Here is an 8,180-nt window from a genome sequence, read left to right on the forward strand (position 1 = left end):
ATCACCCTCACAGTGAAGAATTTCTTCCTTACCTCTAAATCTAAATCTACCCTCTTTCAGTTTAAAACAGTTACCCCTCATTTTGTCACTACACTCCCTGATAAAGAGTCCCTCCACAGCTTTCCTGTAGGTCCCCTTTAAGTACTGGAAGGTCTCCCTGGAGCCTTCTCTTCTCCAGGCTGAACAACCCCCACTCATGCCCCTTTACTCCAAGGTCCCTCTGTACCTTCCTGGCAATGATGGTCTATAGCTCCATGATGCTTCCCAAAACATGTCATGGCTGCTTGCTGCAAGTCAGAGTCATGTTCCAGTTGTGTTTTCAACCACAGTAATAAGATTTATATTGCAAAACTCTAGTGGTTCTTAACAGCATATTTGTCCACTTGTAAGATGGCAGGTTTTCATTATGACTTTGTTTCCTAAACATTTGATAGCCTCTGAAAAACAGAGGTCTTGCTCAGCTGTGTCCATAAACATTCAAATTATACTTGAATTGTTTTCTACCCTGTATTTATCCTCTGAGTATGCATGTTGCTGTTTAGCAAGTGCAGCAGTCCTGTGAGACCAACGATGGAAGAAGCCTCTTACCTGCAGCGCAGCCTGGGGGAGCTAAACCTGACTCCCATGCCTGAATTTGTGATGAACCAGAGAGCCAGACTTCTAAATTCCTTGTTTAAACTCCGTTCTACCCCAAAACCGAGGACAGCAACCACCGCAGTGCCAGGAAGGGCACTGTTGAGTAGCACTTTTGCCTGCACTGGTGGAGAGCTGGGCAACCCTCTTTGTCCTGCGACTGCAGCTCTCAGCCCATTTACCTGCACCAGGGTTTGGGCTGCAAGGGGAGCAGCCGTGTTCCCCCGCCAGGCAGCTCGAGTGACCTTGGGAGATGGCATGGTTCAACAGGAGCAGTTTGTTTTACGGGAATTAGGATTTTACCAGGAGTTTTAAGAGACAGCTCCCTGCCTTGGGAACAGGTGACACAGCAAACACTGGAGATGGTGCTCTCCCCTGCAAGGCTCCACACAGCTGCGGGGAGTATCTGTTTCACTGCTCCTGATCATGGCTGCCCATGGTATTTCAACTTTTTTTTGACTACTACTAAGTCCAACTCTTCCACTTCGTTTGGGAAAAAAATGCAATAAACACACACTACAATTTGCATGAAATTTTTCAACAGCCTAGGCTAAAATCAGTCTTTATGTGCTTGGAATTTATTTAAAATAATTGCTATTTATGTTCTCTTTTTTTGGCTTTTTACCAATCTAATCAGCATAATTTGACTGTGCTGGAACAGATCTACAAGTCTCCAGAACCGCTCTTGCAGATTGTGCAGATTAAACATGAACTAATTAGTCGATTTCTGGATCTCTAAGTACACAGCTTTGGAAAGAGCTGACAATGCCTATCCGTCTTCCCACGAGAAGAGAGAGACAAAACCCAGATGCACCAGAAAAATGGCTACAGATGGAGATATGTGTGACAAGTCTTTGCAAAAGAAAAAAAAAAAAAAACAACAAACCAAAACAAAGACATTGGGATATTAAGCAACAGCAATTAATTATCTTTTTCTTCTAAACATTTCAAGAATAAACACCTTTTTCTGATAGTTCACACTTTTGTGGAAATTAAACATGGTTCTGTAAGAACTAGTGGCCATAAACCACCGCAGGGTAAAAAGGAAAAAATAGCAGAAGCTACAAAGACAAATATTGAATTCACCCACGAGTTAGTCCAAGCACATCCAAAAGCTATGACGTCAAGTAAAAAGGAAAAACTCTGACTATCGCCCTGGGAATGAAACCAAAAAAATCACTTTGCCAATATGCAAAGGCTTCTTCATTCTGAAAGTCTTATAAAAAGTTTCCTTGGGAGGCAACAATAACTCAATCAGAAATGTTCCAGCAGATGATGAAGAACAATAACAGCTGCTCCGAAGCTCATGGCAAACAATGGAAAGTCCCCAGTTGATTTGTTCAGTCTTGAACGGGGTCCAAAATTCACAGAATTTCGGAGAAGAGGTAAAAACAGCTGTCAGCCTGCGAGAGTGGCAAGGAGGGAACTGGAATGGCCCCATAATTCAAGCCCCATCCAACAACTGCCACTGACAGGCAAAAGCCTAAAAAAATGCACTGGAAAAGTGGGTTCAGCGCTGGTCTGAAAGAAGGATGCTGCCTTCCCAGGCTTGGTGTTTGATGAGATAACGTGGACAAACTTGGGAAGGTCTGTGGAATTAGACCCGTCGTGCATAAGGTGACATTGTTAAATCCCAGGTGCATTAAAGAGGTGGTTTTACTTTCCTGTTTGGTTATCCACACACAATCAGGCTGCCCTCCTGATCCCACCAGTACTGGTTTTATGGGAGGTCTCTCAGTTGCATTCGCTGGTGCTGAGATTATCAAGCTGCCAGTCAGGGCTGATTGGGCCGGACAGGCTCTGCTCTTTGATCTGATCTGATTAACATCCCAGGCCGCTTCACCTTCAGCGGTTACTCAGGGGATACCCGTACACGAGACTTGCTCTAATGACTTCCCCTTACCATCGCCACCTAAAGCCTTCCTTGCTGCACAAGAGCAGGAGACTGCCATGTCTCTGCCCAGAGCCCCCGTTATCATACCCAGTGCAATTAGAGTTAACGAGGAAATTTAAACCAATGGCATCAGAAATGCATTTGCCTCATTATCTTTGAAATACAGATAAAAGAGGCAAGACAGCTTCAAAAACATCTAAAGAATGTCTGGGTGCTGCAGACTGAGTTTCACAGTGCCGGGGGTTTACTGCCACGTAACCGCAGCCGAAGCCGGCCGCCGACACCCAGGGAGCACTGGGCTGAGCCCCGCAGCAGCACAGGCTGTGCGTGTTGGAGCAGCCTTGCAAGGAATTTCGGTTTGGTTTAACTGCTGATAGGGAACTGTGCTGCCATGGGGGCGACAGCGTAAGCAGTGGGGTTTGCCAGCGGAAGGACAAATTCCTCTTTCACCTCTCTAGGACGTGGAGCAAACCTGTGCAGGGAGCTTTGTGCCTTCCCCATGGTTCAGAGCAGAGCAGCTTTGCACAGTAGCTGGAGAAAGTAAGCAGGAACAAACTGAATCCTAATAACATCCGCTTGGCTTTCATAGCTCTTCCCCCACCACCCCCCCCCCAAGAAAAGAAGTATTTGGGAAGTCCCAGAGACTCTTTCCCCATGATGCAGCTTAAAGTCGATTTCAAAAAAAAGACCACACTTCTCTGCAAACAAAGCTTTAACAGCAGAATTATTTCTTTAACAGGAAAATCAAGCTGAAGATAAAAATTAACACTATGGCTGAGCCTTTCACTAGGTACATGTTTATTTTGTAATTTCTCACAAAACTACACAGTCTTGTATTTGAAGGGAGCTTTGTGTTGCTCATACCCTTTTGGCCAGGTACAATAAATACTCCTAAAAATACTCCTAATAAACCTTGCGCAAACAGGAACATTATAAGCATGCTCCCTTCCCAAATTCCTGTCCATGCCCCATGGAACTGAAATCAGGCTTTTTCCCTGACATGGTTAAAGCCTGTGCACAGGCTGAGCAGAGGCTCTGGGTCCTCATCCTTGTAGTTAAAATCCCTGTGGAATTTGTGTCAATTTATCCAAAGAGCCACTTGGAAATGCTGAACAGGGCTTAAAACCCCCTCCCCCGTGCTATTTTTGAGCACAAGCTCTAGCAGCTCTGAAGCATTTATTCAAATTGCACCCACAACTTTTCACTTTGGTCTCTTTTTAATGTGTCAGTTTAAATCTCTTCCCCTTTCTCAGGCAGCTCTCGGGCTGTGCAGTGGCATTGGGGCTGATGCCCACGAGCAGGAATGGTGCAAGGTGCTCTCATGGCAGCAGCACCACAGGGACGACTTTCCCACCTCACAGCTTTGCACATCTTGGTAGGCACAGGGTAGATCAGTTTATGCCCCGAAAAGCATGTTGGCACTTTGGCATGTGTGAAGGCAGTGCAGTCAGCAGCCTTTGCTTTATCTCCTTAATCACCTTTATAGCTTTACCTTCCTGCGTCATGTGCTGTGAATTCAGACATTAGTTACGGATCAGGGTTTTTTTGCATTAGAGGTTTCATTTGAGGAAAACAAAGTGGTTGTACCTTCACCACAAATAATCACATCAATAAGGCTGGACAGGAACAGAAAATTCCCCGGAGGTGGATGTCCCCCAGAGGCAATCCTGCTGTGAGCTGCAAGAGCAAGAGGAGCGCACAGGTGCTGTGCCCGTATGTCCCTGTCACCTCTTGGGACACTGCAGGGGACTGATGTTATCACGCTGGAAAACCATGTTCTCTCCCTGTCTGTCTCACCAGGAGCAAGCGAGGATTGAGGAGGCAACTTCAGAAACTCAAGCCCCAGAACTGGGAAAGCTTTTCCCATGTTCCTTGCTGAAATCAGTCTTTCCACTTCTCTGCCAATCCTCCTCCTCCCAGTCAGACCTGTCACTGAGGAAATGCTAAACCCCAGGAACGTTGGTGCCAATTTGGGGAAGGCACAGGCGGGGAGGCTGCTCCCCCTCTGGGGAATGAATCCCTCCAGCTGTGGGGGAAGTTTCTTGCAAATTCAAAATTAAAGAAATCAAGGAAAATGGGATTACCTGTACAGGAAAGCTTCAGCTGATGGAGCAGGGCCAGTGTCCCTGCTTGCTGTTGCCAAACCGGTCTCTGTGTTTGACCTTGGACGGGTCACTCGGGTCCATCACAGCACTATCACGGGCAAGGACTCTGCAGTCAGTCAGCACAGGGCCAGACACTGCTGCTAGCTCTGCCCTTAGCATTCTGCTATCTATTTATATTATTCATATTAAGCCTTCTAACTTGCTTGTTTATAATATTAGTTTCTACTCTACAAAGGCATTATGGACATGATTGATCAATTATATGCAGAAAGCAAAGTGAAGGATGCTTTATAAAGTCAGCATATTAGTGGTTTATTCAGTAAACTAATGTCTTTTAGAATGCTTATGTACATTGAAATAAAGGTCTGTCATAAATTACTTAGTTCAGGCCTATGATTTATATTTCTGAAAGCCAGGGAATGAAACAATAAAATTCAGCCCTATGTCTGCACAAAATAAGCACTCTATATTCTTCATCCAATATGAAAGCAAAGTGTTTGGAGGTCTCTGGAAAAGAGTTGCAATAGCCAAGCTCAGCTGTAACACGCACTAGCTAGAAGCCAGATGAGCTTGTGGTACCGCAGATTAAAGACGGAGTGGTGTGATGCAGCCTAGTGCATCCCATGTTCCTCTCACCTGCATCCTGCCGGCCTGGGTTGCACAGGGGCAATGCTTCAATTTAGTAAAGAAAGCGTTCTGTCATCTTCCTCCAAATCTTCACAAGGTATAGCCTGTTCTCAATGTAAATATCAAGAATCTCAAAAAACTCTCCCTTGCAGAACACAGAGCTAAATGAAAATGTCTCTTCCTTAGAGCTGGCACTGTTTAAGAAGTCTTGATGAGCTTCTCTTATTCATAAAAATGCTTTGTTTTTAAAAGCTTGCCATTTCATATTTAAATAACCACTTTAAATGTGTCTTTTGCACCTCTCCAAATTTGCGACTTTTTTTCCTCCCACTTTCTTCCAAAGTCCACATTATGGAGCATACATGATATGGTCTTGCAGCTATTTCTCCGCAAGGGAAGTCCAGCAACTCATCAGATGTCATCTAGGAGGAAATATCAGCAGGGAAAGTTAATTTTAATGGGAAGAAAGGAAAATGCCCAGAGACAAAAGTCAAAGCCAGATTGCACTACCAGTGGAAACCTCTTGATCCTATGGGACCCCTGAAAATCACACCCAGAGGACTCAAAAGCACCTTTGCTGGGCTTTCTCTCTAGCTTCTTCTTTTAAGGTCCAGCCCAGCATCATGTAACATGGACATCTTGCTACACCTGCACGATGTCTCTCTGAATTCTGTCTGCATGCAGAAAGTTGAAGAATTGGCATTCTCTATTCATTCTTTTCTGGGCAAGAACTATTCTTTTAATTACCAGTTTCAATGTGATATAATGTCACTCCTGTGCTCTCAGGCACCAGGCTGTGTGCTTTTGTAGAGCAACAGTAGTATCCTAGCAGTGATAAGATCTTTATAAACCCATTGTCCTTGTTAAACAAAGAGAACTTTGATTCTATAGTAACATTGCATTTGGTGAAAACTTTATTTGCAGACATTCCTTTCCCTTCAGCCTACTAGAAAATTCTACCATTGACCTTCAAAGGATTTTGAATTCATGACTATCAAAAGAATTGCGAGGTGAGCACCTGACTTCCAACCTGTTTGTCAGTCCAACCATTGCTGGCCCCACCTCAGCGCCTAACCTTCAGCCGTGGACTCCGAGCCTGCAGTCAGCGCTTTTACCACCTGAGCACTTTGAAATGCCTTTCAACCCCATTGCAAATGGTAACACCGGTGATAGAGAGAGATTAAAGGCCGATGGGGAATGTCATAGGAACTACGGTATCTTTCCAGTTCTCTGCCAATATTTTCCAGGAGCCTGTTTCCTCTTATATCAGGATATATATTAAAAAAAAATTGATCTGCCTTATGCAAATACTTCTTATCAGCAGATAAATGCACCTGCACCACCAGGCACATGCGATTAAGGAGCCTGGGCTCGAGGTGACACAGCAGTAGCACATGGTATTGTGCAGAACAGCAGGTGGACTCTTTCCATCTAAAAAGTTATTTGTGCTAACTATAAGGAATGACCCATTAAGCACAAATGACCCATTTAGCAAAATGCTTTACAGAGCACCATTGAGTGGACCCTCCAATCTAGCCTACATGTGCCAGTTCAGGATTGGGATGGGGGGAAAATGTGGCGTTAATCCCTTAAACTCTTGAGATGAGCAAAATAATATAAATGTGTATAATACAAAACTGCATGTTATGACCCAAGGTGCTATTATGGCACTCAGGAGTTCACCAGCAATGCTTCCTTTCTTCTCAGGATAGACAGTAATTTGGGTTTCCAAGGCTTCCATGTATTAAGTGTTTTTCTCAGTGAAACCATGCCCAGGATTTATGGATCAGATCTAAACCCATGGATATTGTTGGAAACCCTCCCATTGACTTCAGCAGCCTTTGAATCAGCCCCTCGTTTCTGCAGGTGCTGTAGGAATGGGGATACACAGTGTTCTGCAGCAGTGTTCTCAAAAATGTATTTAGGATCATCCCTCCCTCTGGCAACCTTTAGTTTAGCAGTTTAATCACCAGACAGGAACGAGAGTAGCTGAAAGATCTTCCACCTTTCTGCAATGAGTTAATTTTCTCCCCTGCTATATTAGCCGTCATACATCTATATATATTGTCATTTGTTTCCTACCCTCCTTCAGATCAGAGAGCTGCTTGATCACTGCTTGCCAGCTCCTGCCTTGCCATATTTTAGCCTGCTCATTTAAAATGTTGTTATTCACTCCCTGGGCAGCCAGTAGTAAACCAGAGAAGCAATCAATAAATGACCTTAACTGGAGCTCAAGCTGTAAGCGGAAGCATTGTCTAAAACAACAGGGGGAGGATAAATCCTTGTTTCCTTCCCCCGGCACTGCTGATTGCACGTATGCACTGATTCACTTGTCAGCTTGCCATTAGCAGACGCGCTCTCCCTCCCAAAGCAAAGGGGTTGTGAAAGAAGAGAGGGGAAAGCCACGTGTGGGAGCGGCCAGTGCCCCCTGGGCAAGCTGAGTCTCCTCTCCAGGCTGGGCTCACACCTCCAGGACATCCCTGCCTGGGGAGGGTTTGTGTGCCTGCAGCCTGTCCCAGCCCCAGCCCCAGGAGGGTCTGGCATGGGCTGGCATGTCACGGCCCGGAGCATCCCACAGGCAGGCCACCGTGCCAGGGAGAGCCCACGGTACGGCAGCGGCACGCCAGCATCCCTGCTAAGGGCTGAGCTTTGCTATTGTCCTGCTCAGCACTGAGGTCCCCTCCCTGGGTGCTGGTGCATCTCCCCACCAGACCCCCAGAAACTGTGGTGTGGGGCAACAGGGTCTTTCCAGCCAAAGCGGGTCTGGCAGACAAAGGAGCCGGGCAGGGGACATCCTTTGGCAACACAGCGGGCAAGAGGCACAGGTGTCTAAGCAGGGACAAGGGGACATTTTCAAGAACAAGACACTAACTGCTTTTGTTGCCCCACAAGCCAAGACATCAGAGTGAACCAAAACCAGG

At 45.7% G+C, this 8,180-nt stretch overlaps 1 protein-coding gene across 2 annotated transcripts in view; it reads left to right on the plus strand.

Moving 5' to 3' along the window:
• Positions 1–5,007, plus strand: part of TRMT61A (tRNA methyltransferase 61A) — a 35,691-nt gene extending 30,684 nt beyond the window's left edge. Inside the window, exon 6 of one of the 2 annotated variants that reach the window (XR_012628977.1) lies at positions 3,267–5,007. The gene's annotated coding sequence lies outside the window, so the exon portion shown is untranslated. The remainder of the gene's footprint in view (positions 1–3,266) is intronic. The other variant, XR_012628979.1, reaches the window with a different exon arrangement.
• Positions 5,008–8,180: the final 3,173 nt, after the last annotated feature.

The sequence above is a fragment of the Strix uralensis genome, chromosome 4 (genome assembly GCF_047716275.1).
Source record: "Strix uralensis isolate ZFMK-TIS-50842 chromosome 4, bStrUra1, whole genome shotgun sequence".
NCBI lineage: Eukaryota > Metazoa > Chordata > Aves > Strigiformes > Strigidae > Strix > Strix uralensis.